The sequence below is a fragment of the Equus caballus genome, chromosome 18 (assembly GCF_041296265.1).
Source record: "Equus caballus isolate H_3958 breed thoroughbred chromosome 18, TB-T2T, whole genome shotgun sequence".
Taxonomy (NCBI): domain Eukaryota; kingdom Metazoa; phylum Chordata; class Mammalia; order Perissodactyla; family Equidae; genus Equus; species Equus caballus.
The window spans coordinates 11,062,153-11,086,946 of record NC_091701.1 but is presented as its reverse complement, the minus strand read 5'-3'; the positions used below and the strand labels follow the sequence as shown (position 1 = coordinate 11,086,946).

The following is a 24,794-nucleotide window of genomic DNA, read 5'->3' as shown; positions in this document are numbered from 1 at the left end:
ACGGTGTTGTTCCTCATCCAGAGCTCCGTTAGTCCCACAGCAGGCATTCGCTTCCCCTTGAACTGAAAATTGTTTTCTCTAGCTCCATTATTCTTACCCCTCTCCCTTCATATGAATTCAACGTGAATTCGACATTCTTTTCCAGGGTCCGCCTTGAACAAAGCATGAGATGGTGCCGTCTCTCATCCTCCTCTACCAAGAAAGCAGTCTTAAGTTACAGGAGGAGGTTGGGAAAGACGGCTTGCTTCCATAAGTCAGTAAATATGTGGTGAGTGCCCCTGTGAGCCAGGTGCAGGCTGGGCACTGGCGGGGCCACGATGACTGTCACCCAGCCCTGCCCTCAGGTGATGAGTGGAGGCAACTTTTGTAGACTCTGGGCTCTGAGCCCCAAGCTTGGCAACTCCCATCAGCAGCTCTCATTTCTTTCACCTTCCCTATGTTTTAAATTAAACGTATGCGGCCCCAGTTCTTTCCTCTTCTCTAGGGCTAACCCCTGACCTACCACCCAGAGCCTTTGAGCCTTTAATAGGCCCCACCTGCCTGGCAGGTGACCACTTCCATGGGGGGTGAAGGGTCCCTCTCAGCCCAGTACCAGAATATCTTCCCCTATTGACCCTAACAAGGGTATTGAAATTTCCTCTCCTTCATCAATGCAATTAAAGCTTATCTCCAGATGGCTCCTGATAAACGCAGCAAAAATAGCAACCATTTACTAAATACCTACTCAGTGTCAACCACTGGAGAAGCGTCACCTGCTGATTTCTTGCACAATCTCTGTGAAGATGAGATGATGAGAAATCGAAGCTCAAGGTGTTAAATGGTTTGCACAAGGAAAGGCACCGGGATGGGATTTGAATGCAGGTCTATTTGAGTCCCAGAACACTCCTCCAATGCCCTGACATTGATCCCGCCCACGCAGTGTGGCCTGCCATATGGGGTTCCATAGCGACACCCCTCAGAAGCAGAAATGGGACTGCAAGTCAGGTGGGTCTGTCGGGTGGGATGGTGTGTGTGTGTGCGTGGTGGGGGTGAAGCGGGGGTGGATAAAAACTTCAGTGCACCTGCAGCGGTTAGGCTCAGGAACCCGGGAGCATCCCAGGTTGGGGCTCCTGGGAGCTGGGGAGGAGGGTCATGACCTGTGGGGAGCCGGGTGGGGGAAGAACGGGGGAGACGTCCGGCTCCTTGGCCTCCTCCTCTGCCATCTCTCTGACCTCTCGCCCAGTAACCTGGGCCGAAAGGGATGGGCTTCGTGCCAAGCCCCAGTCTTGGCACATACCCTCCACTCCACCCCGGGGGAGCTTATTGTTATTGTGCTTAAAAGTAGGCTGAGAAATCAGTGCAAAGATGGGAAACTTTGTTTTCAAATATAATGGGAGGGGTGTGTGGAAACAGAAGTGGCCAAACAAAGGCTGATTGATTTTCTGTTGATCGTGGAAGCGGAGCGATGGGAGGCCAGCAGGTCTGTGGGGAGTTCGGGGGATGGGCATTGGTTTCTTAAAGGGGGCGGAATGACCGCCGTTCGGGAGCCAGTTCCAGCGTGACACAGGGCTGTGCAGCGCCTCTGGGGCCTTCCGCCCTCTGGGAGAGGTTTCTCCACCCTCTCGCGCCTGTGGACATGTGCTGCCTGCTCCTTTTGAGCCCCTCCAGGCCAGGAATTGTCCCGCTCAGACCTGTATTCTGGTGGCCGGGGCGTGGCAGAAGAGGGCTGGGGTAGAGAATGGCGAGGCAAAAGGACTGGACAGTAAGAACAGTGGCTTAGACTTGGTCTGCTTCTCCGACGTTACCGTGTCACTTGGCTTCACTAGGATGGTGACCAGCAGCTCTGGTGCTTCGGGCATTTTACATACGTTTGCATCTCATTGGGTCCTAATTATTGTTTCCAATTTGGAGAGGAGAAACTGAGCCATAGAAAAGTAAGTTTCCTAGAGTCACAGAGACAGTGAGTGGCGAAGCCAGACTGGGGCCTGGTGACCATACAGCCCAGCTGGACCTGCCTCCTCCAGCGTGTGACCTCTGAGGGGATGCGGGCTCAACCTGGCGTGGTGTCCAGCTCTTGCTGGGTGCTGAGTGAATGTTGGCCAACTTTGACAATGCCATCAGGACCAGAAGCGTTTCCTACAGTCTTTATTGACCACAATGAAGAAGAGTGTTCATGTTCCGGGTCTATGTGACTGCTTCTGAGTAGGTCCAAAGAGTTCAAAGCCGTCAGGGTGGTTAGCAGTTTCCTGCACACCTCCGGCCTGCTGTTTACAGCCTCATTAGATCCCCTGGGCCTGCCAAAACTCAGGCTGCGTGACTGCAGCTCTGACCCAGCCTCTTCCATTTCCCCTTGGTGAGCTTCTGCTTGGGCTGCAGGAATGATGGGTGGTGGCTGTTTTTGGTTGAACTTTGCAGACCAATGTCAGAGACTGCTGAAATGTGGCAGCGAGTGGGGGCTCTCGGAGCGTCTCCAGGATCCCGCCTTCTCTGTCCAGGGCAATGGTGCCGGCGCCAAAAGGGGTCTGCTCTAGAGCCCTCCGCTCCTTGACCCTTCCTGGGCAGGAGTCAACTCCAGGCAACTGAAGGAAAAGAGTTAGCCTTTGGGGCAAATCAGGAATGAATGAGCTTCTGTTCTCTAACCTGACCACAGGTGTTGGAGGCAAGTAGACACCTCTCTATCCTTCTGTAAACACACCTTGTGCAGGTAGATGCTTGTCTGCTCACCTCTCTTGCCTGAGAGAGATGCCCTTCTCATGCCCTGGCATTGCTGGATCTTTGCTGCTCAAAGGACACTGCAACCCTGAACCAGCTCCCTGTGTTCCTTCCAGCAGGGATGAAATGCGCCATCAGCAGGGCTTGATCCTTTACCAGAGCCTGGCAAGGCCCCTGGGAAGGTAGGTCACCGTTGAGCAACACCCAGACACAGTCTAGCATTCATTTCCAGATGCCTCTGGGCCTCAATTGTTTTCTTGCTCTCTCTCTCCCCTGCTCTCCCCATAGTTACAGATTTTGCAAGATCTGTACAACACATGTGCGTGGATCCATCTCTCCTGGATCATCCAGATCTTTCAGTCCAGTGTGTCTTTTGCTTTCTTTAACGCTGATGGTTTTCAACAGCTGTGTATGACAAAGCTTCTAGATGAAAGTAACAGGTTATTAACAGCATTCACATGGCCAGCCTTGTGGGCAAACAGGCATTTATGATTTCCCAGAGTGGGATAGGATGGAGCTGCACAACCTTCTCGGAACAGGCCTGGGAAGCTCTTTTTTTTTTTTTTTTTTTTTTTTAATGGAGGACAATGTCCTTGCTTGTAATGAAAGGAAGGTGTGGGGAACTTAGGGTTCCTATTGAAAAAGCCAATTCCTAGAACAAGAATCAAAGGAAAAATATTGAGATCTCGCTGAGATATATTGATCTTCAGAAGACCTTCTTTACACACGTATCTTTCTGAGCTGTTTTGGCTGTGATGGGCCAGCAGGACCTCTCTTGATATGTCTGGTGGGGTGAAGATGGGGTGATGCCCAGCAATGACTGTGGAACTCCAGGCTTAGAAGGAACATCTGAAATGCCATCCTTAGGGCTTCGTTCCTTTGAATCATGAAAGACATTTTGCTGCATATACTGCACATTTTCAGTGCCGATCAACAACCAACTGGAGCTGTGGAGCCATCCCGTGGCACAAGTGTATAGAAAGGCTTTGTGTCCACGTGTTAGAAGTATAGGACAGGCCAGGGAGAATGATACACTCAATATCTTCAGAGTTTTTACAAAAGATTTGCTGAGAAGACCCAAGCGTGAGGGGCAGCTCATTTCCCATCACCTACAGCTAGCATGCATGAACCCGGATCATTGGAATCTTTTCTTCTTTATTGGAGCCCTCTCTTGTGGCAGAAATGGCTATGTTTCCATCAAAACCTGTTTCCTTTTCCTCCTGGCACCCAGCTAGACTACTTTTTCTAGCTTCCTGTTGGGTGTGCCTATGCAACTGGGCCTGACCAATGAAATGCGGGTGGAAGTGTTGGGCATGACTTCCAGGCCTGCCCATAAAGCTGCCCACACAACTCCCCATATGCTCACTCTTCCCCAGAGGATGGAGCAGACACCAGAGAGGAGGAGCCTGGGTCCTTGAATGACCGTGTGGAATAGCAACATGGCCTTGGACTTTGAATGAGTGAGAAATAACCTTTCATTGGGTTAAGCCCCTGAGGTTTGAGGGGTTGCTTGTTACTGCAGCTCAGCAGCTAGCATGGCTCACCCTAACTGATACAGACTGACCGGATCTCCCACCCCTGCCCAGGCCTTGCCTTCTGCAGGTGCCCTTGTTTCTTGCTTTCTGGGGTTGTTCAGTGTCATCTATGCGAGTTTCAGCCCCTTCACCTTAGTATTTCTGCATTTCCAGCTCCCCTTTTTGCCCATCTTAGAGGATAAAGTGTCTTTTCCTTTCAAATCTAACGTCATCTGCTTGTGCCCTCCGTTCTGACCCCACCTCCCCCCAGTTCCTCTTTAACTTTGCCCTCTGAATACTTTTTCTCGCCTATAGTTTGTTATCTTTCACTGGCTCCATTCCTTCTTGTCTGTGAATGTGTTCAAATAGTCCCTATCTTAGGGAAAAAAGCCCCGTCCCAATCTTGTTACTCATGTATCTGTTTTTTGTCAATGTCAGAATTTGTGAAAAGTCTTGTCCATTTGTGCTTCCTCGCTTTCTCCTCCTCCTCCTCGCTCAGCTGTGGCAATCTGACTTCTGTTCCCACTGCCTTTGGTTCATGACCAGCTGGGGCCCCGGTTGCTACTTTGCCTGTGTCTTCACAGTGCCCACACCTTATCCTTTCTGTGGCTTCAATCCCTTTCGCCAGGCCCTCTGTCTCAGGCTGGCTGGCCTTTATCCTCTGCTCTCCCGGTTCTCTGATAGCGCCGCCCCCTCCACCCTGCTGGTCTCCGTGCTAGGGCAGAAGGGAAAGGTGTTCCCAGGGCTCTGGCCTGGGCCTCGTCCCTTCTCTGTGGTCTCTCCTTTCATAATCTGTCTAATTGACTCCCTTAGCTTCCGCTGCCAGCTTCATGCAAGGTGACGCCTGTCCTGACCCTCCTTCAGGACAGCACGACACCCTCCACCCCAATCGTGGGCCTCTCCCAGGACCTCACGCTACACACACACAAGGCACGCCCCACAACAACGCCCACTTCTCCCTTGTCACCTAGCTCTGTTCATGTACCCCTGCCCCAGCCTGCTATTTTGGGGGGTGCCAGGGATGACAGCTCTAAGTCAACTAGCTGCCCAGCCCTGTCAGTTCTGAGAGCACCCTCCTCCTGTTTAAAGATCCTCACCCATGGTTCCAGTCGTTGTCTTTGTTTAATTAAGACTTCTCTAGTGGCCAACCCGCCGCCTCCCTGTTCCTCCCCTCCCCTCCACCCCGTCTCTATTTCCTGCCGACTGGCCCGGGTGGTGAGCCATGTGGGTGTGTGGCGCTGCTGGACGCAGAGCCCAGAGTGGGAAGAGTGTGGGCTATGGGCTTGGGCAGACCTGGATTCCTGCAGTCCTGGCCCTGCCACCTAGGAGCTGTTGACTTTGGCAATTGCTTAATCTTTCCGACGCTCAGTTTTTGCATGTAAAATGGTGATGACACCTACTCTAACAGGGTTGTTGTGAAAATTAAATGAGATAGGTACATGAAGCCCCTGGGGCACACAGCAAGCATCTGGTGACCCCTCCCTCTCCTTCGGAGAAGCTCCTGGGGAGCCGAGGGGAAAGCCTGGTGTGCACGTCTGTGTGTCCGTGCTGAGTTGGGGCTTGTGGCCACCAGCAGTGCAGGAGGCAACCGCGGCTCAATCAGTCCTTCAGGTCAGCTGTGGCTTCGACTCCTGGCCTTGCAGATCTGATGAAGAACCTCAAGGTGCTAAACCATTTTTAAGCTTTATTTCTGGAACGTTTACAACCAGTGACCTCTTCCTCCAAACCTTAAGTCTTACTCCCTGGGAGAAAATTAGGACACTGGAGACTCATTTCATCTGCTGCCGAGGTGGAGGCCAGCAGGAGGCTTGTGAGGGAGGGGAGCCTTTCTGGGAATGCTGCTGGAACTGGGGACACTGCCAGGGCCACATCAGGGCGGTGGGGCCTTAGGAAGGGGGGCCACCCGGAGCCCTGTCCAGACCTGGGACCTGAGGGGAAATCCTGCACAGCTTTCAGCTCTTCTGGACTGGCAGCCTGAGGTCTGCAAGGGGAGCCCTCAGGTGGCTCCAGCAGACCAGAGCCAGCCTAACTGTCGCTCTGCTACCCGCATGGATGGGGTTAAGAGGTCAGTGGTCATGCTTTCCTGGTGCGTTTGCAGTGCTTAATACAGGCCTTGAACTCTGGAGCTAGGACCATTGGAAAGATAAAAATGATGAATATAAGAAATCAGTGCACTGCCTCCTGAAGCAGACAGCCAGCTTTTGCAGACAGCCCTGCCCTTGTCCGAGGGCCTTCACCTGCAATGTCCCAGGGCCCCGCCTCCGGCTGACCAGCGCCTTCCTCTGACCAGCTGTCAGGGACCATCTTGCCTGTGGGTCCTGAGTGCTGCTCCAGGCCCTGTCACTCAGCTGATGGAGCATCAGACCATGGAACCCCAGAGAGCCTCCAGCTTCTGTGTGGGTCATTGTAGCTTATGCTGGTGGAATGTGCCACGTACTTGGGTGTCTGAGCCCCACAGCAGCCTTGTGTGCAGCCTTGAGAGCAACGCTTAACATGCAGGAGCAAAGCGAGGCCCAGAAGGGGCCCACGGGCGGGCCGCGCTGACCCGGGCAGGCCCCTGGGCCAAGCACCTGGGCTCCCCAGCTTTCCAAGGGTGTGTGAGGCTTGACAATGTATTGATATTAGTCGCTGTGTTACCAGGCCGAGAGGACACAGCCCTGCCTGCCAGAAACACCCCTTGTTCCTCCCAGTATTGGACTTCCAGGGAAAACTTAAAAAAAAATCCGAAAAACCCAAAACTCCTGGACAGAAAGTTGGGTGGCCATTGGTCAGGCAACTTGCTGGGTTTCTATCCTTCCCTCACACAGAGCAAATTTATTTTACACCGAAACCCAACTCCTTTATACTCTGGATTGGGAAGGGCTGCTCCCTCATAGACTCATCTCAAACTCTGGACCTGTCGCATGTAACAGGCGCCCAAGCGTCTTGATGGCTGAAGGAAGGTGCCGGCAGAGGAGGGCTGGCCAAATGGAAGCACAGCGACTTTAGAAGCCACTTGTTTTCCGAGGCAAAAGGCTCCATACAGGCAGTAATAGAGATGAATTCACGTGGCATGACCCAGCGCCCAAGGTTGTCTGCACCTAGTTTAATAAACGGCTGTAAAAGTAATCTTTAAGTTTGATGTCACCTGTGGCTGAGTCCATGCCACTCTGTTGTCAAACACCATTTCTGCTAAGGGCAGAGCCGCAGCTGTGGGGACAGGCTGGCGCCTGTGTGGAGCAGCCTTTCACCGGGTTGCCCACAGCTGTGGCCTCGGGAACCGTCAGCAGCAGCACGGAGGAGAAATTATACCTTAATGCTTTTCTACACGAGCTCTTTTGAAAAACATCTTACAAGCAGGTGTATTAGGGTAGTGGGTGTGGTTACCGTTACATCAAGGACAGGTCTGAACACACCGCTGTCAGGGTTTTGGGCCTTGCTTTTCATTTTTATGTGAGGACAAAGTGAAGGAAGGGACTGATGTTAAACTACCTGGAAATGAGTTCGGTCTGGATGGTGTAGTCATGGGAACTCCTGACAGCTCTCTCCCTCTTTGGGTTCCCTGGAGCGCAGCCACAGGGCTACAGGTGGCACATGAGGAGGGCTGGGGGACCCGTGTGTAACAGGGCTTCCCACACAAGGGTCTCCTGAGAGCAAAGTGCGCTTGACACTCTGTCACGCTGATCTCTGGGCTTTGCATCTGTAGCCGGGTACTCAGCTGCTGGAAGAGCTTTGCTTGGAGAAAGGGCAGGAAGGCGATGGGAGCAGGTGGGACGGGGGCCAGCTGATTCAGGGGCTGCACTCATTCAGCAAACAGGGTCGGTGTGCTGTCTATGAGCCAGGCCTCAGGCGGGGCACACACGGGGCAGCGTGCAGGATGGGGGACAGGGGGCTCTGCGGGTGGGCCCCTCTCAGCTTCGGAACTAGGTGGGGGGACTCGGGTAGGGGGTCTGCCTGCTCTGAGCCTGCTTCTCCTGCTCAACAATGGGGACTCCAGTGGTTTCCTCCTAGGCGGTTCCGAGGACTCAAAGTGTCCCGTCGAGAGAAGCGCTCGGCGTGGTGCCTGGCACAGAGCAGTGACCAGACAGCAGTTTGCTCTGCTGCTGTGATGGAGCCTGGTCCTTGCCCGCGAGGAGCCCCTAGACTTGGGGGAAGGTGGTGATGCAGCCAAGTATGGAGGAGCAGGTGAAGAAAGGAAGGAGAGCCCTTCTGAGCACCTGACATTGAGCCGGAGCTTGACTAATGAGTAGAAATTTATCACGAGTGGATGCACGTGCCAGGTAGAGAGACCAACGCAAGTGTGAGGGTCTGAAGGGGTGTGGTGAGTTTTAGGAACAGCAGGACTTCTGGCACGAGGGAGCAAGGCTGGCTCGGCAGGCAATTGGCCACACAAGACTTAGGCTGTGTCTTAAATGCAGTGGAGGCGGGGGGGGAGACTTTAAAACGTACAGGCTGGATGGACTGTAAAATCTGTTAACAGGAACGGTTTTCTTGGTTGAGTTTTTAATACTTAGCCAATATGTACGAAGCCCAGGGTAGGACAAGACTTCTTGGATAGGAGGAGGGTTTTTTGTTTTGTTTTGTTTTGTTTTTGTGGTGGTTGTTATAGAAATCTCAGTCATGTAGAAGAGTGTGCATGTGTCCATCACCCAGCTTCAACAGCTGCCAACTTGGGCATGAATTTTCAGGTAGGAGCAATGCAGTTAGATGTGTGTTTTTTGGAAGCTGAGTGGTGGCATGTAGGGGCCCCCACGCAAAGAACTGGGCTGGACACAGGAGAGATGGCTGGGCTTGTAGCCTTGTTTAGGTGAATGATGGTGAGGACCCAAACTAAGGCGCAGGGGGAGGAGAAAAGAGAGCAGAGCTGGGAGAGATTTTGAAGTAGAACCAATGGGATTTGGTGGCTGATGGAATATTGGGGGGGGGGGGGGGCGCTTCAGGTGACTCTATCACCGATGGGCAATTATAGGGGAAGGAGAGGGTTTGGGACAGGGCTGGAGTCCCCTCACGGTTGTTCAAGCCCTGAGTGACCTCATGTGGGGATCTTGAGCACCATGCTCCTGCGTCCTTGGCCATTTCTGGGTTCTGTGACTGCACCAAGCTCTTTGTACCCCAGGGTCTTTGCACACCCCACTGCCCTCTCTGGCTCACTTCTGTCCTCACATGTCAAATCCACAGCTCCCTCTCATCCTTTCAGTCTCGGCTCTGATGGCACCTCCAGAGGGAGAGTCATGTATTCTTCTTCCCTCTCTCGTTTGTTTCCTTACCGATCACAACATGTAATTCTTTTGCTTCTTTGATTACTTTCATGTTTATTTTCTATTTGCCTCCATAGAATGTAAGCACCGTGTGGGCCCATAGTAAGGACTCACTGGATCATTGCAGGACATGAGTGAGGGCTCTGGATGGAGGCGTTGGCAGAGGTGCTGCGGCAAGGGGCTGCAGTGAGCAGGGAGCCCGAGGGCCAGGATGGAAGGAGGGCGGGAGACCCGAGTCCATCATAGCAAACAGATCAGCCTGGGTCTCTATGGTTCAAACTCGCATGCGTTGTGCAAAGAACGTGTGAAGGACTGTTGGTTCGGCAATGAATCGTGGATGCGGGGACCTCTCCCAGAGGCTGACTTAGAGGCTGAGATTTTAAAGACCTGGTTTATAACTAAAGTAAGGTCAATTGATATATTCTTGTGTCTGACATTCTTGCGTGTGTGTGTGTGTGTGTGTGTGTGGTATGAATGTGCTGAGACATTCACGGGAGCTAAGTAATGCGAGGGGTGCAGGGGTTTGGAGGGGCTGAGGCGCCACGGAAAACACTGTGTGCGGCTTTGCTTTGCTATTGGTGCTGGGATGGGTAGTGCAGTGGTGTGCACACCCGGTGAAGGTAGACTCCGTGCTCCAGAAATGACACACGCCGTCTGATTGGCATGCAACAGCCATTCTAGAAATGCTTTCCGGAAGTTCCTCCTCTGCAGGACCCTTCCATAGCTCCCGGCTCACCAGTGCCTCTGGGCCGGCTCCTCTCCATGGTCTTGGAGGCCTGTCCCCACCCTCAGGCCCGGGTGGCCTCTTTGCCCATGGCTCTGCCACAGCCCTGCTCGTGGTTCCTTTGGCCTATGATGTCTTCTGTCTCCTTCCCCAAGGCCTCATGCACATCCCACCTCTTCGAGGAGCCTGTGGTGACTGCCCTGCCCTTGCGGGCAGCCGCTTCGTCTGAGAGCCAGGTGGCCTCCAGCCTGTCACTGTGCGCTGCCCCACCTTGTCCACTGTTGCTTCTCTTGTATTCGTCTTGTGTTCCCAACACTCAGCTCTTTGAGGGGAGGCATCGTTTTTGCCACACCGTCTGGGTTGTTGGCTGAAGTGCAGGCTCTCAAAAATGCATGCGGGTTGATTAGTTGATTGACTGATTGATAAGCTTCGTGGGGGATTGATAAAGTGCTGTTATACACTGGGTTTGAAAAAAAAAAGCGGGTCTGATTTCAGAGGTGGTTAGAACAAAAAAGTTACTTAGAAAGGGCTGGAGACCCTGGCGGTTGACATAAACACTGGGTTTGGGGCAACTTTGATGTGATCTTGACCATCTTCGTGTTTCTTGTCTTTCATTGTGAAACGGAGAGGGTGTCCCCAGCCCTTGGCTTCTTCGAGTATGTGGTGAGAAAACCGGGGTGCTAAAGCTAAAGACCCGGACGGCTCTCGGTGGGGAGCTGTGACTCTTAGCAGGCTTTTTGTGATCCGGGAGGAGAGACCTCCCCAGCAGGCCCTCCCACAACCTTTGCATAAATATGCTGTGTGTACGTGTGTCTATAACACTTGTGTGGACACACACCCACGCTGGGCTACTGTTTCCTCTGCGGCTGAGCAGTTCCCTCCGCCACTTCTTGCTCTGTCAAACGGGTAATCCTGGCAGCTGCCAGGCTTGTTGCTATTTGCAACTCTACCAGTCGGTTAGCTCCAGGTGGAAGCCCAGACCGGGCCACCCTGTTACTGCTGGCTTCTGGCCACTGGGATCTCTCAGCTACTGTCACTCCCCAGATGTTGGTGTCTGCCTGAAATCCCAGAGCAGGAAGGGACCCAAAGAGGTCATCTAGTTTTCCCTCCTGCCTTGAGGCAAGACCACACCTAAACTGATCCAGACAGCTGAGGACCAGGCGTGTTGGTAAAACCTACAGAGAAGGCTCCCCCAGGTAGTTTGTTCCAGCCTCTAAGGAGCCCTTCCATCCGGAAGCGGCTGATGCTTCTTGCTTCAGTCCTGCCTCTGCTCATCTCCCGAGGGGTTTTGATGCCCACCTCTGGAATGCCTGCTGGTGTGTGTGAAATCCCGTGTCTGCCATTTTGGCTGCAAGGCAGAGAGAGCCACAACTCAGGGTGTGGATCGGGGTATTGGCTGTTCCGCCGCCTCTCTGTGAGCCGTCTGACACTCGGGGACAGCCCCAGTTCCGTAGCGCCCTGTCCTTGCTGGTGGACGGTGGGTCCGGTCCAGAATTCTAATCAAGTTTCAGCAGGAAGGAAATGAGGACACACCAGGAGGCCTGAATCAGTCAGAATTTGCATTTATTTGTTCACGCAGTCAGGAAATTCTTGTTGAACCCGCACTACATGCTCTGTGGTGTGTGGGGGAGAAATTAGACCCAGAGGCCCCCAGCTTCCTTTGGTGGGCTGAGTGGGTGCCAGTGGAGGGTGCAGGATGCTAGGAGGGCCTGTGTCTGCTGTGCAGTTGGCAGATGTATTTTGAACACATTTGCAGAGCCTACTTGCATGCTCTTGGCTCTCCAGAAGGATTCAGTGGCCTGTTGGGAGAAGCTGCTCCTTTTCTACACATGCTGCTCACATGGTGGCGTCCAGGGCCATCTCACACCATCATGGCCTGACCTGTGGTGGGCACTCAGTAAAATCTTGTTGACGCTCCTTAGAGCTGGCCACATGCCATCCCCACACTGCCCCAGAGTGAACCCACGTGGGCCACCTGCTGCCCCATGCACTTTCCCCATGCCATCACCTCTCTTAGGAGATGAATTGTGTCCCCCCAAATTCCTATGTTGAAGGCCTAACCCCCAGTACCTCAGGCTATGACTGTATGTGGAGATGGGGTCTTTAAAGAGGTCATTAAGGTAAAATGAAGTCATGAGGTAGGCCTTAACCCAATACGACTGGTGGCCTTATAAGAAAAGGAGCTAAGGGCACAGCCACACAGAGAGGGAAGACCATCTGTAAGCCCGGCAGAGAGGCCTCTGAAGGAACCCAGCCTGCCGACGCCTTGATCTCAGACTTCCAGCCTCACAGCTGTGAGATGTAAACGTCTGTTGCCAAATCCACCTGGTTGGTGGCACTTGACATCGCAGCCCCGGCACACGAGGTCAGCTCTGTGAAGACGGCTGGAGCTCCCATCTTGTAGACGAGGCCTGTAGTTCAGCCAACGCCACACAGGGAATGCCGGGCCAGGTCCTGGACCTCCCTGAGCCTCTGTTTCCTCATCTTCAAAACACGAGTAATGACAGATTTGTGGAAAGAATTCACTGAGACACGACATGATGAACATCTGCACGCCTGCCTCTGCCTGATGTGACCGAGGGGCCATGGGCCTGGGGCAGGGGCTGGCTCTGCCAACGTGGTTGGCAGTTGACATTGATGAATGATATGTAAAAAAAGCCCCCCAAACAAAAAACATGTTTGCATTCTAGGTAGAGCCTGGAGTGGGAAGAGCTCAGACTCCCCTGCTTGGTGGATTTCTCTGACGTGGGAACTTGAATGGACGCCCTCTGCATGGGCTTTTCCCACAGGGACGCATGGTGCCAGCCCAGGGAAGGTGTGTGGTGGGTGGGGAGTGAAACGCAAGATTGCGAGGGACCTGTCCAAGGACACGCAGAGACTGAGTGTTGGCCCTGAGACCGGTGACTCTTTATGTCAAAGTCTTTCTATATCAGCCTCCAACCTGGGGAGGAGGCGGGAGGGCATGTCTTCTAGGCACCGTCTGCCTGGCCGGAACCTGGTAAAGGGTGAAAGGGAGCCAGAGCCCGGGGACAGGCCGTCCAGGCCAGGCAGGGCCAGGACGAGCTTGGGGGGCTGTGAGCATAAGCCGTTGGTACTGAGAGTGTTAACCAAGTGACCGTCCTTATTTAGCACGTGTCCCACTCAGCTGGGCTTGGCTGCAGGAGCCAGCTGGCCGTCTGTCTGTAGATGCCCCGAGGGTGTCAAGGGGCACGGGCAGATGCCTTCCTGCACAACTCCCCCTTTATCTGGACATTGTCTCCCGGAATGACAGAGCCTGAGCTTCTTGACCTTTCTCCTCCCCTTGAACAATGACCTCTTGAAGGGCAACTGGAATCCTAAATGTCACCGTGTGAGAAGCTGAGTGTGTGAGGGGCTCTTGGGGTGGGGCAGGCAGGGGATGCTCATTCTGGAACCCTTCTTTGGGTTGTCCAGGGCCCTGCCCTGCACCCCTCAATTATATTTTAATATCTGTCTATACTCTTTTACACAACAGTTACTAAAACATCATTAATTAGGTTACACACACACACACACACACACACACACACACACCCAGCTTAACAATGATAGAAAACGCCAAATTCCAGTTGACAAGAAGCCAGCAGCCCAGCCTTTCCTCTGGCTAGACAGAGGGACCCATTATGCTGGAACATTATTTTCTCATGGTTTGGAACCATTACATCAGCCTTGATGTAATAACATTGTTTAACTTCAGAGGTGTGTTTATTTTGGTTTGGAGTTCAGATGGTTTAGCCGTTAGCTGGGGTTGAGCAAAACCCGGACAAAGCCACTCAAGTTTGAGATGAACCTTTTTGCTGGTTCTCTTCTCTCTTCCCCAAACACACACACTTCAGACGGCTTTTCATCTCACGGCAACGTGGTGACCTCGGTGCTGATGAGTTTTGGGGGCAATTTTACTTTTTTCTAAGTGGACTGGCCAGGGCAGTGTTGCCCAGCTGGGTGCTGAGTGGATAAACAAGCCCCAAACCAGTGAGGACTCGGGAATCCCACCAGCAGCTTCTCCGAGGACTCTCTAAGATCTCTGGGATCTGCTCCCTGTTCCTCCGGACAGGTGAAGGGTCTCGGCTGCAGCCAGGCATACAGAGAGGTATTCCACACGTGGCTCAGGTTCAAGTATGAGCCCAGGGGCCAGGCCTCCAGATGAGAGCTCTTCGGGTCCCAAAGTGTTCACTGAAGGCTTCTGATTGTTTTTTTCCGAGCCTGGTCCTTGGAGGACGCAACCATGTGGAAGGGGCTGTGACATGGGGGTGGCGATGTCCTCTCTGTTGGAATGCAAGCAGACAGGGACCACTGAAGCTGGGCGATGGGCACATGGGGCTCGTACTAGTGTCTCTGTTCTTGCCTGTGCTTGGGAATTTCTGTAAGCCAGTTAAAATAAAATAAAACCCTGGCCCCTATGATGTTAGATAGCCCCTTTCTTCTCTAACACTTAGGGAGAGGGAAACAGAGGACAGACCCCGAAGAAGAGGGTGGGGACAGGATGAGGTGGGGAAGAGCAGACTTCTCAAGAACACACACCACCTGCAGGCCGGGAAGATGAATCCAAGTGTCGATGTGCGCAGTGTCAGAGGGATGTCAGGGAAGCGTGGCTGAAGCTGAGCTGCTCCCCACTGACCGCTGACCCTGGAGCAGCACCGCACATGTGGTTGGGGTGTCTGTATGGAAAGGAATGCTTTTGGGTCTCCGGGGCATGAGGAAGAGCGGACTGAACAACTGGCCTGCCCGTGGCCTCCTGGAGGGCTTGCTGGGGGCTGACAGGCCTTCTGCCACGCCCAGGGGACAGCAGCTTTGGACACTGAAGCCACAAAGCACATCTGTCCTGCTGCAGGAGGGAGGGTGGCATAGCTTCTGGAGCCTTCCAGCCCCTCGGCTTAGTGAGCGGGAGCGCCAGACCTCCTAGGCCGGTGGTTCTCGGCCCCGGCTCTGCGTTGGAATCAGCTGTGCAGCCTCCCTTCCTAATCATCCCAGGACCTCTGGGAGTGGAACTCACCCTGCACTCCTAAAGTGCAGCCAGGTTGGGTGTCACTGCTCTGTCCACCGGGGCGATGTGGGCTCGGTGGTGGCGTCAGTATCACTGTGCTCCACCCAGCAGGGTGAAGGATGGCGGCGGCAGCTCCCACAGTAGCGTTGGCTTGGTTCAGTCGCACTAGATGTGGCTCCAAATAAACGTAGATCGGAGGACCAGAGCCGGGGGATCCTCCTCCAACGTGTCCGACCACCACACGAGGGGCCCACTAGAGCAGAAACAACTGCTCCAGCCAGGGGAGGACATCGTGCTGGCTGGGGGTGACAGGAGAGCTTCTAGCGGCCGGTGGCCTTCACCAATTTGGATCTTAAACTCAATGTAACAAACCCACTTGACGTCGCGACCCAGAACACACACGCATACAGATACATAAACACAGATGCCACCGAAACATGTGTCATGAGATAGTGTTCACCTTTTTATGTGGGATTCCCTGTTATTTTCTATTCTCTTCCTCTTTATTGCATTAAAAAATGAAGTTCCCTGAGTTTGGACTCAGGACCCACTTGGGTTTGACAACCTGTGGTTTGAAAAACACTGCTGGAGGCAGTTGGCGAAATTGACTCTCAGGCCAAAGGGTCACCTTCCTCCTCCACCGACTGTGGCGTGTGAGGTCACGACCCTTTCTCTCTGCTCGTGCCTGTGTTTGAGAGTTTCGGTGAAGAACTGAAGACAAAATAAAACTCTGGCCCCAATCCCCGTAGCATAGCCCTTATCTCCTCTACGACCCGGGGAGAGGGGAACAGGATGGGTGCCAGAAGGAGGGTGTAGACGCGGGCCCAAGGGCTTCCGGGTGAGGAGGGGTACTGAGTGGCCAGCACCTGGTCATCGCCCGAGTTGGGGGTACCTGGTTCAGAGCCAGAAAGAGTCAGGAGGGATCGAAGTTCTTTACCCTTGGACAGTGAGCAGCCCTGGAAGAACTGAGAGGAGGGAGGTGACTGCCCAGCTCAGGGACGTGCTGAGGGGGGGCTCAGTCTAGCTTCTCTGGCCCTGAAATGACTCCTAGGACCATGGGGAGACGATAGACACCCGCGATTCCCCAGTGAGGGTCTGACCCTCTAGAGCCAGAACTGAGCTCTCACCTGTTTGGTGTCCGCCCTCTCTGGGAATCTTGCAGAACAGGGGTGGAGCCCCCGTTATGTGGAATGACCCTGGGCACTAGAGCTTGAAGGTGGGGGAGCCCCCCACTGACCTCCTGTCCCCTCGAGCTCTGCCCCTTCTCTCTGCATTCCTCTGCAGTGACACTGTTGGGAGCAGTTCCCTGCGGGCCCATTTGCTTGTCAGTAAGTCTTTCCGAGGCCTTCCTCTCCACCACGTTACCGAAGCGGTTCTTGGATCTGATCCGGGGGCTCAGAACCTCCCCATCGCCAGACCCCGGGTGGGTGCTCCGCTGTCACCGTGCTCAGCCCCTCGCAGTGTGTGGCACGGGCCCTGCCCCCTCTCCGGTCACTGCGCTGGCCTGGTTTTCCTCCTCCTTCGCTGGCGTGCCTTCTTGGCCTCTTCTGCTGGCTCTCCCACCTCTCAAGGCTGAGGTGCCCCCGGGCTCATCCTCGGCCCTCTTCTCTTCTCCATCACCACCCTCTCGCTGGGTGAACTCATCTCGCCCTGGCTTTCAATGCTGTCTATATGCCGGTGGCTCCCATATTTGCTTGACCTCTGCCCTGAACCCCAAATGTACTCCACCTCCCTATTCAGCAGCCCCTCCTGGTGCCTAATGGGACTCTCAAAATCAATACATTCAAGCAGGACTTTTTATTGCTCCCTGTTCCTTTCTCCGTTTCTCCCACCTTCCTAAGTGGCACCACATCTTGGTTGCTCAGCCCCCAGAGCTGGGATCCACTCTCCTCATTTTCTCTTTCCTTCATGCCGCACAGCCAATCCATTAGCAAGTCCTGTCACCACTAGCTCCCAAACGGAGGCCCGATCCAGGCCCTTTTCACCGCCTCACTGCTGAAACGCTAGCCCAGCTGCCATCCTCGCTCCCCAGGATCATTGCCACAGCGCCTGACTCATGTCCCTACCTCCCCCCCTCCTGTCTGCAGTTCATTCTCCACCCGCGGCCAGACTGGTCTCCTCACTGGGTGAACCAGACCACAGCGGCACTTGATAAAACCCTCTAAAACCTCCCCATTGCACTTAGAACAAACCCGTCTCCTTGCCACACCCTTTGGCCCACTCAATGTTTATTCTGTATTTCTTACTTTCTGATCGAACCCTTGTTTTATGTGGAGCAGTGTAGTACTCAGCTAAGTGTCTGTATTCCCCAGCCTCCTTCACATCTGGGGGTGGCCAAAGAGATAAAAGCAGAGTTGTTGAGGGGGGCTTTGGGGATTATCTTTTCAACAGAGCTGGCTCAGCTGAGAGGATGCAAGGTTTTGCTCTTCCAGTTTCCTCCTTCCCACTGTTTGAAATGGAGATTCAATGGATGGTGCTCCAGCAGCCATCTTGTGATTATGAGGCAACCCTGATGACAGAAAGTTCATCATAAGAAAGATGGAAGGAGCATGAGTTCCTGATGACCATGGAGCCAACACACGAGGCTTGAAATTCCTAATGCTGAGCTTTTTCCATGTGAGAAATATCTTGTGTTAGCCGCTGAGGCAAATCTAATCCTAAGGAGTAGAATTTACAAAGCTCAGTGTGGTCTGGCCTCTACTTCGTGGCCTTCAACCATTCTCCTTTTGCTTTACTACGTTCCCGTCACGTTGGCCTTCTTTCTGTTCCTTGAACATTCTACGCTTCCTCACACATTGGAGCCCTTCTCCCAGATCTCTGCGGCTGCCTCCTTTTCATCTTTTGATGACTTCCTTGGAGAGGCCTTTACTGACTTACGTAGCCCCCTGGGTGGTCTGCTTTCCATTGACTTCCTTTTTAAAAAGTCAATGCACTTTTCACTCTTTGGAATATTTTCCTTTTAAAACATATTTATTGTCTGTTTCTCCCTTAGACTGTAAGTTCTATGAGGCCAGAGATTTTGACTGTCTTGTTCAATGCACTATCTCCTGGGCCTGGAATATGAGAAGTATTGAGGTATTTGTTAAATTAATGAGTGGAATAAGATGGCTTTCAGAGTTTTTGAAAAAAATGTATCTTAAGAGTTGCCATGCATCACAGGATCCCTTCCCACCGTATTTGAAAACAGTTCACCGAACCCCTGTGGCTCACCCGACGACTGCTGGGGTTAGTGACAGTCACAGAGAAGTGAGAGCATAGGTCTCTATCCCCCAGAGGCTCAGTGTCTGCAGGGCAAGGCAGATAATTTAGCTCACGTAGAGCGTCAAGCGTTGCCGTGCTGTGGTGGACTCTGCACGCTGCCAGGAGCACACAGAGGACTCGCCACAGGTTCTCTGATTTTAACGGAGGCAGGAGCTGATCGGGAGAAACTCCGTGGAGGCAGCGGTGTCTGAGCAAGTTTGGATAAAGCAGAGCGTCTTCCTGGCAGACAGGGCCCCGGGGAAGGGCGGGCTCACGGCAGGGGCGAGGAGATGAAGGGGTGAGGCGTGCAGTGTGACCAGTTGACCGGTTTGTCTGGGACTATCCCGGTTTTACCATGGAAAGTCCCACATCCCGGGAAATTCCTTTGCCCTAGGAAAGCCAGGGTGATTGGTTATTGTCGAGCTACCTGGCCTGTTAGGGTCACGAGAAGCTGGAGGAGAGAGCGAGGGAGCGAGTGGCTGGAGCTGAGGAAGGGGGTTCTTCCTCGAAAGCCGCAGAGGGGCTGGGTGAGAAGCCCGGAGGCATCACGAGGAATCTGAACTTTTTCCTTCATGGTGGGGAATTATTGAAAAAGAGCGCAGGCTAGGAGTGAGGTCGTAGAAAAGAGTTAACTATTAATTGAAGAGTGATTCTTCCTACTGGAACCTGCAAGGAACTGAGCTCTGCATGTTCCCTGGGGAAGGCCTGGCTGTCGCTGCCTCCAGCAGCACATCTGGTACCCCAAGGCAGGCGGGGACAGGCTCCCGCCTAAGGAAACAGCCCCTGCTGACCCCTGGCTCTTGGGTAGTCAGTCTAGAGGGGCATGTCCACACAGCCCCCTCCTTCCCAGGGCTGATGCTCCTGGTAGGTTTGGTTCTGGGAGGGTCCCCCCGACTTCTCAGCTGCTCATCTGGAACCTCCGATGGAGAATAGGCTGCCTCCCTCTTCCTGTCCAGTCCCATTCTGCAGTCCACACGTTCCCCATGGCTCCAGGGAAAGTCATTCCAGGGGAATTTGGGGATGTTTTCTTTCTGTGGCTGGGGGGATGCAGGAAAAGCAAGTGTGTCTGGGCAAGTCTGTGGTTCTCCAGCCCAGTGGGTCCAGTGGGGGCAGGGGGGTGAGGGCCATACTGCCAATGCTAAGGGCCTGTCTCTAACATCCGACATGCCCAGGGGAAACATGGCCCCAGTGCCAGACACCTGCCATTCTGGATTCTTCCTTCCCCTCTCTTCCTCATCCAATCACAAAGTCCTAGGAATTCTGCCTTCTAAGTCTCTCCTGAAGGCAGGAATAAATTTTTATAGGGCAGAAAAGGATCTTAATATTGCTTCTCTGGCTCTAAATCTCATTGGCAAAAGTGTCCTGAGCCTGCTCACTGTGTTCCTGAATTTTGGTGCCTTAGTCATATATCTACATACACACCAACACACAGATACACCCCCCCACCTCCCATACTAACACACACACACCACCACACCTGCACACTCCCCCACACCAACACACAGATACACCCCCACCTCCCATACTAACACACACACACCACCACACCTGCACACCCCACACACACCAACACACAGATACACCCCCACCTCCCATACTAACACACACACACCACTATACCTGCACACCCCCCACACACCAACACACAGATACACCCCCCACCTCCCATACTAACACACACACACCACCACACCTGCACACACCAACACACATATACACCCCCTACCTCCCATACTAACACACACACACCACACCTACACACCCCACACACACCAACACACAGATACAACCCTGACACACACTGTCACCCATACTAACACACACACCACCACCACCCATACTAACACCTGCACACACACACCAACACACATACACATACCCCCCACACCACCACTATCCGTACTAACACTTGCACACTCCATACACACACCCCAATACACACCCCCCAACACACATACACGCACACCCCACACAGATACCCCAACACATGCCCCAACACATATATATATAGCCCTCACTCCAATACATGCCCCTAACACACATATACACATGCCCCCCCACATACAAACCCCAACAATGTCCCTAACACACACACACACACATGCCCCCCAACACACCCCAACACATGCCCCCCAACACACATACACATACCCCACACATACACCCCAGCACGATACTCCAAAGTACACCACACACACACATATACCCTAACACTCACAGCACAACAGACACCAATGTGAACACTAATACACACACCTAATACACACATCTCAACACACACCCAAACACACACTCCAATACACACACCCAAGTATACACCCCAACACACACATAGACCAACACCCAACACACATACCCCTCAACACCGCCCCTCGCATTCACTCCTTTGAATTCAGGCCCTGCATTGGCCTTCTCAGGAGCACCACCATCCCATGTGCCCCAACTCAGGGGCTGGGCTCCAGTTTGGGTCCCCATTTCCTCCTCTCCATCTAAGATGCCTCAGGCAATCCTTTCCCAGGGCCTGGGGCCCTGTCCCTACACTCGGGCCTAAGAGCTGACCTGGAGACCTCCGCATCAGTCTGCTAGCCTCTACTTCCAGGGGTCAGCCATCTCTCAGGGCCCCCTTTAAATGGAGGCTGCCCCACTGGAGAGACCCTTGCTTCTTCAGGCCCCACTGGCCTGGACCAGGAGGGAAGATGGTGTCCTCTGCATCCTCATGGCTCCTTTCCCCTGGTGGTTTGCTCGCTCGTTCAGAGGCCACCCACATCCTGGCCCAGGTTGCCGGCTGCAGCGCCCTCACCAGGTCTCCTCCCTCTCGGGGACCCCTCTGCTGTACTCGGCATCCTTGGTCCCCGGGCTCCTGCAGCTGCTCTGGCTGGGGGACACCATCCTGTCCTGGCTTTTCTTCCACCTACCTGAGTGTTTCTTTTCTGTTCCCTTTCTTCTTTTTCTCTTGCTCCCTAACTGGATACTCACCCCATCTCAGCTGTAAATCTCTTTGATCGGTTAATATTAGATTTGGCTGCGTATAACAGAATTCCCCAAGCAACGGTGGCTTCAACTCTCAAGGTTTTCTCCTCTCGTGTAAGGGCAGAGCAGAGGAAGCAGCTCAGGGCTGCTGTGGGCTGGTGTGGCCCTGGGAAGTCACCATGACCCTGCTCCGGTCTTTCTGCTCTGCCATCCTGAGCCTGCTGTCTGGAAGGCCCTTGCCAGCCTCCCCTGCTCGACCCTGACAGCTCTGCCCTGCCTCCTCCAGGGCCGTTCCAGCCCTCTGTGCCCGCCCCTGCCAGCTCCCCTGGGGGCTCCCCAGTTCCCTCTATCCTCTGCAAATCCTGCAGTGCTGGGGGCTCTCCCACCCCCCTGCTCCTAACACAGTGCCTCCCGTGCGGCTGAGCACTTGCTGCCGAGGGACCGGGCCCTCCCTGCTAACTGAGCTGGTACAGCGCTCTGTTCCCACCAGGTCCTCTGTATAAATGCATTGTACAATGAATCAAAGGACACTTTTTGAACAATAGGTGGAGGCATCAGGAAGGGTTGGAAATGATGCTGAAGGACCCTGAACACAGAAGATGCCCTTGTGGCTGGAGAGTGTTAGTTATCCCCAGTCTGTCTGAGACTAGTGAAGGTGTCGAGTGTGTATATGTTTAATTAATGAAGGATGCTTGGTTAGCTGAGCTTAGGTAAGTGACAGTTTGACCACATTATTTACAGACACAAGCAATAACATAAGAGATGCTATAATAATGCATATTCTTGGCAGCTTATGACTAGCGACAGTGAATGTCAGTTGATGAGTGTTTTAGTACCTGAGTCCCTGATGAAAGCTGACACATTGGCAGCTCCTTGTTTTTATTTTTAATTAAGTTCCTTGCTCTGTGCTGTGATGTCTGAACCAGAAGGAAGTTATGGGGGTATAAGAAGTGTTAGACACTCTACAGGAGACGAAGTTCAAATGGAAGTTTAATGTTTCATATTTCTTCATCCTAAAGATGCTTATTCCTTATCTATCCATCTTTCTTTTTCTTTTTCCTTTTCTGGAAAGGTGGAGAAGGGCAAATCCTTAAATCCCCAGCTTGAGACCAACTTGCATGAAAGAACTCTGGGCAGACAGGCCCCGCTTGCAGTGGGAGCCCTGGGGACGCTGCCCATCAGCCTGGGCTCTGCTCGCGGTTCTATTGGCGGCACGAGTGTAGACTGACTCTGCGAATCTTTTACCACCTTACAGAGCACCAGTGCACAATAGGTCTTTGTCCTTCAATAAGCCAGAACTAAAACACTCTACCCTCTTCACAGTGGGGTCTCCTAATTAGATATAAAAACATTTATCCATCAAGCAAAAATCGGATCCTTCCCTTTTCATGCATTTTTTTTTCTCCAGCATTTCAACCCATAAGCTAACGTCTGGGAGAGGGAAGGCACTGAGAAGGCTGGAATGCTCGGCCATGCTCAGCCCACGGAGGTGTGGAGAAATGCCACCTTTCTCAGATTAGCCCCGGCTCACTGGGCCCTGGGCCCTGGGGGTGGGGAACCCCAGGGAAGACTGGGGAGAGCAGTGGGAACAGGTGTGCCCGCCCAATGCCCAGCCCTAAGCCTGCCTCTGGGGCTGGGCCGGAGGGGATGGGCTGAAAATGGAGAGTACTTGAAATTAACACAGCTTTATGAGCCAGTCAATGGGCCTGCGCTGTGGGGAGACTGAGCTGGGAGTGGCTCTGGTTTTTCCTCTTCTTTAACCACAATGGTTCCTCCAGCAGAACTCCCTTCAATGGCAAGATAGGGATCTGTTTCCTGGCTGTGAAAATTCAATTAGATTCTTAAGTGACAAAGCGGAGAACATGAGAGAAGCGTAACATCGTGGTGGCTCTTTCTAAGCTACTTGACTGTGGGGGCCTCCCAGGCATTGATTGGTAGGAATCTGGAGCCCTCAGGTACCCTGCGGGGTGGACTGGGAATAGAGGTCCTCAGCTTTCAGAGACATCCATAGACTAACACATTCACTGGTTTTGTTTAAAAAGCAAGAAGATGTCTATACCTGTTTACAAGAGTAATTTCCTTGTTTTTTCTGTGTTGTCCCTGTCACACATTAGAACCTGAGAAATGCTATCTTGGGTCGGCTGTGCATTCGTCTTGACTGGCGGCTCACTGGACAGACAGGTCACTTTCCATCCTCCACAGTGTAGATGCAAAGGCCAGCTCTGAAGTTCAAGAACGCTGAGGACTGAGGAACAGTATTTAAGAGGACTTTGGTGCTTGGACACAAGTTTTCCCAGAGTAGACACAGTCGGGTTTGGAGACACAAAGCAAAGAAACCTTTGAAATGCTCTACTTTTCCTTTGTTAGTTGCAAAATAACCAGCTCTTTGGGCTCTCACCACTCACGGGCATCTGGGAGCAGCATATGGGATTGCTCACGGCAGCAATGGGGTGAGGGAGGTCCTCGACTCTTCTGCTCAGCCCTCCTGTCTCCCATTAGCTGCCCAGCCTGCTGCCTGTGGGCCCGCACCACCACCTTACCTCTGACCCTCAGCTCCTCCCCGATGGGCTGGATCTCAGCCTCTACAACTTTGCCAAGATCCTCCTACAATACTCTTGGCAAGGGGTCACATGCCCTCCTGACCTTAATGCCCCTTTCTGGCCTAGCTACACTGGACCTGCCCTTATTCCTCACCCAGATGACATCCCTCTCTCTTGTCCACCGGGAAAACACCTCCTCATGTTTCAAGGCTCAGTTCACATCCAGCTTCCTCTGAGACTCCCGGCAGATGTAGGTGTTCCTTCTGCTCGCGCCCACACACTGCACCATCCCAGTGGGTCCCAGGCCGTACCTGTTCGTGTTCGGTCTCCCCTGTAGACTGCGGGGTGCGGGTGATAAGGGTCAGGGCCTTTGACTCATGCGTCGCTGTATCCCCAGCAGCTAGGTCAACGTGGTTATGGAATGAATGGGAAGGAATCCTGTGCCAGGAATAGTTTGTGCTTAGCAATTTGAGGTGGGACACTAACCAAATGCTGTATTTAGCGCCTCTATTGTTCTAGAAAATATACCAACTTGGACAAGCCATCCCTATGGGGCCTGCTATCGAAATATTTTCCGAGCATTGAAAACATGTTAAATGCCACTCTCACACCGCCTCTGGGACCCCGGCCCCCAGCCCTTGCCCAGCGACATGGAAGAGGGCTCCCCCAGGTCCTCTCAAGCTGGCTGCTTCCCAGCATCTTGGTCTTACTGAGAGTGGGGCCAGGAACACAGTGATTTGTAGGGTTCTTGCTAACAAATGATAGATGTCAGAGGTTTGGGAGCTAAGGGAGTCAGCTCAAAAGGAATGACTAGATGAGAAGCCCTACGAGATGTCTGGTGTTAAAGCCTGGTTTAGGAATAGCCTGGGAGCACGT

The 24,794-nt window shown here is 53.2% G+C and overlaps 1 long non-coding RNA gene across 1 annotated transcript; it reads right to left on the bottom strand.

Moving 5' to 3' along the window:
* Positions 1-22,348: 22,348 nt before the first annotated feature.
* Positions 22,349-23,623, bottom strand: LOC111768874 (uncharacterized). The gene is made up of 2 exons (XR_002801479.2): positions 23,438-23,623; positions 22,349-23,197 (listed from the first exon to the last, which is right to left on the bottom strand). It is a non-coding gene; the product is annotated as an uncharacterized lncRNA (long non-coding RNA).
* Between the last annotated feature and the right edge of the window lie 1,171 nt (positions 23,624-24,794).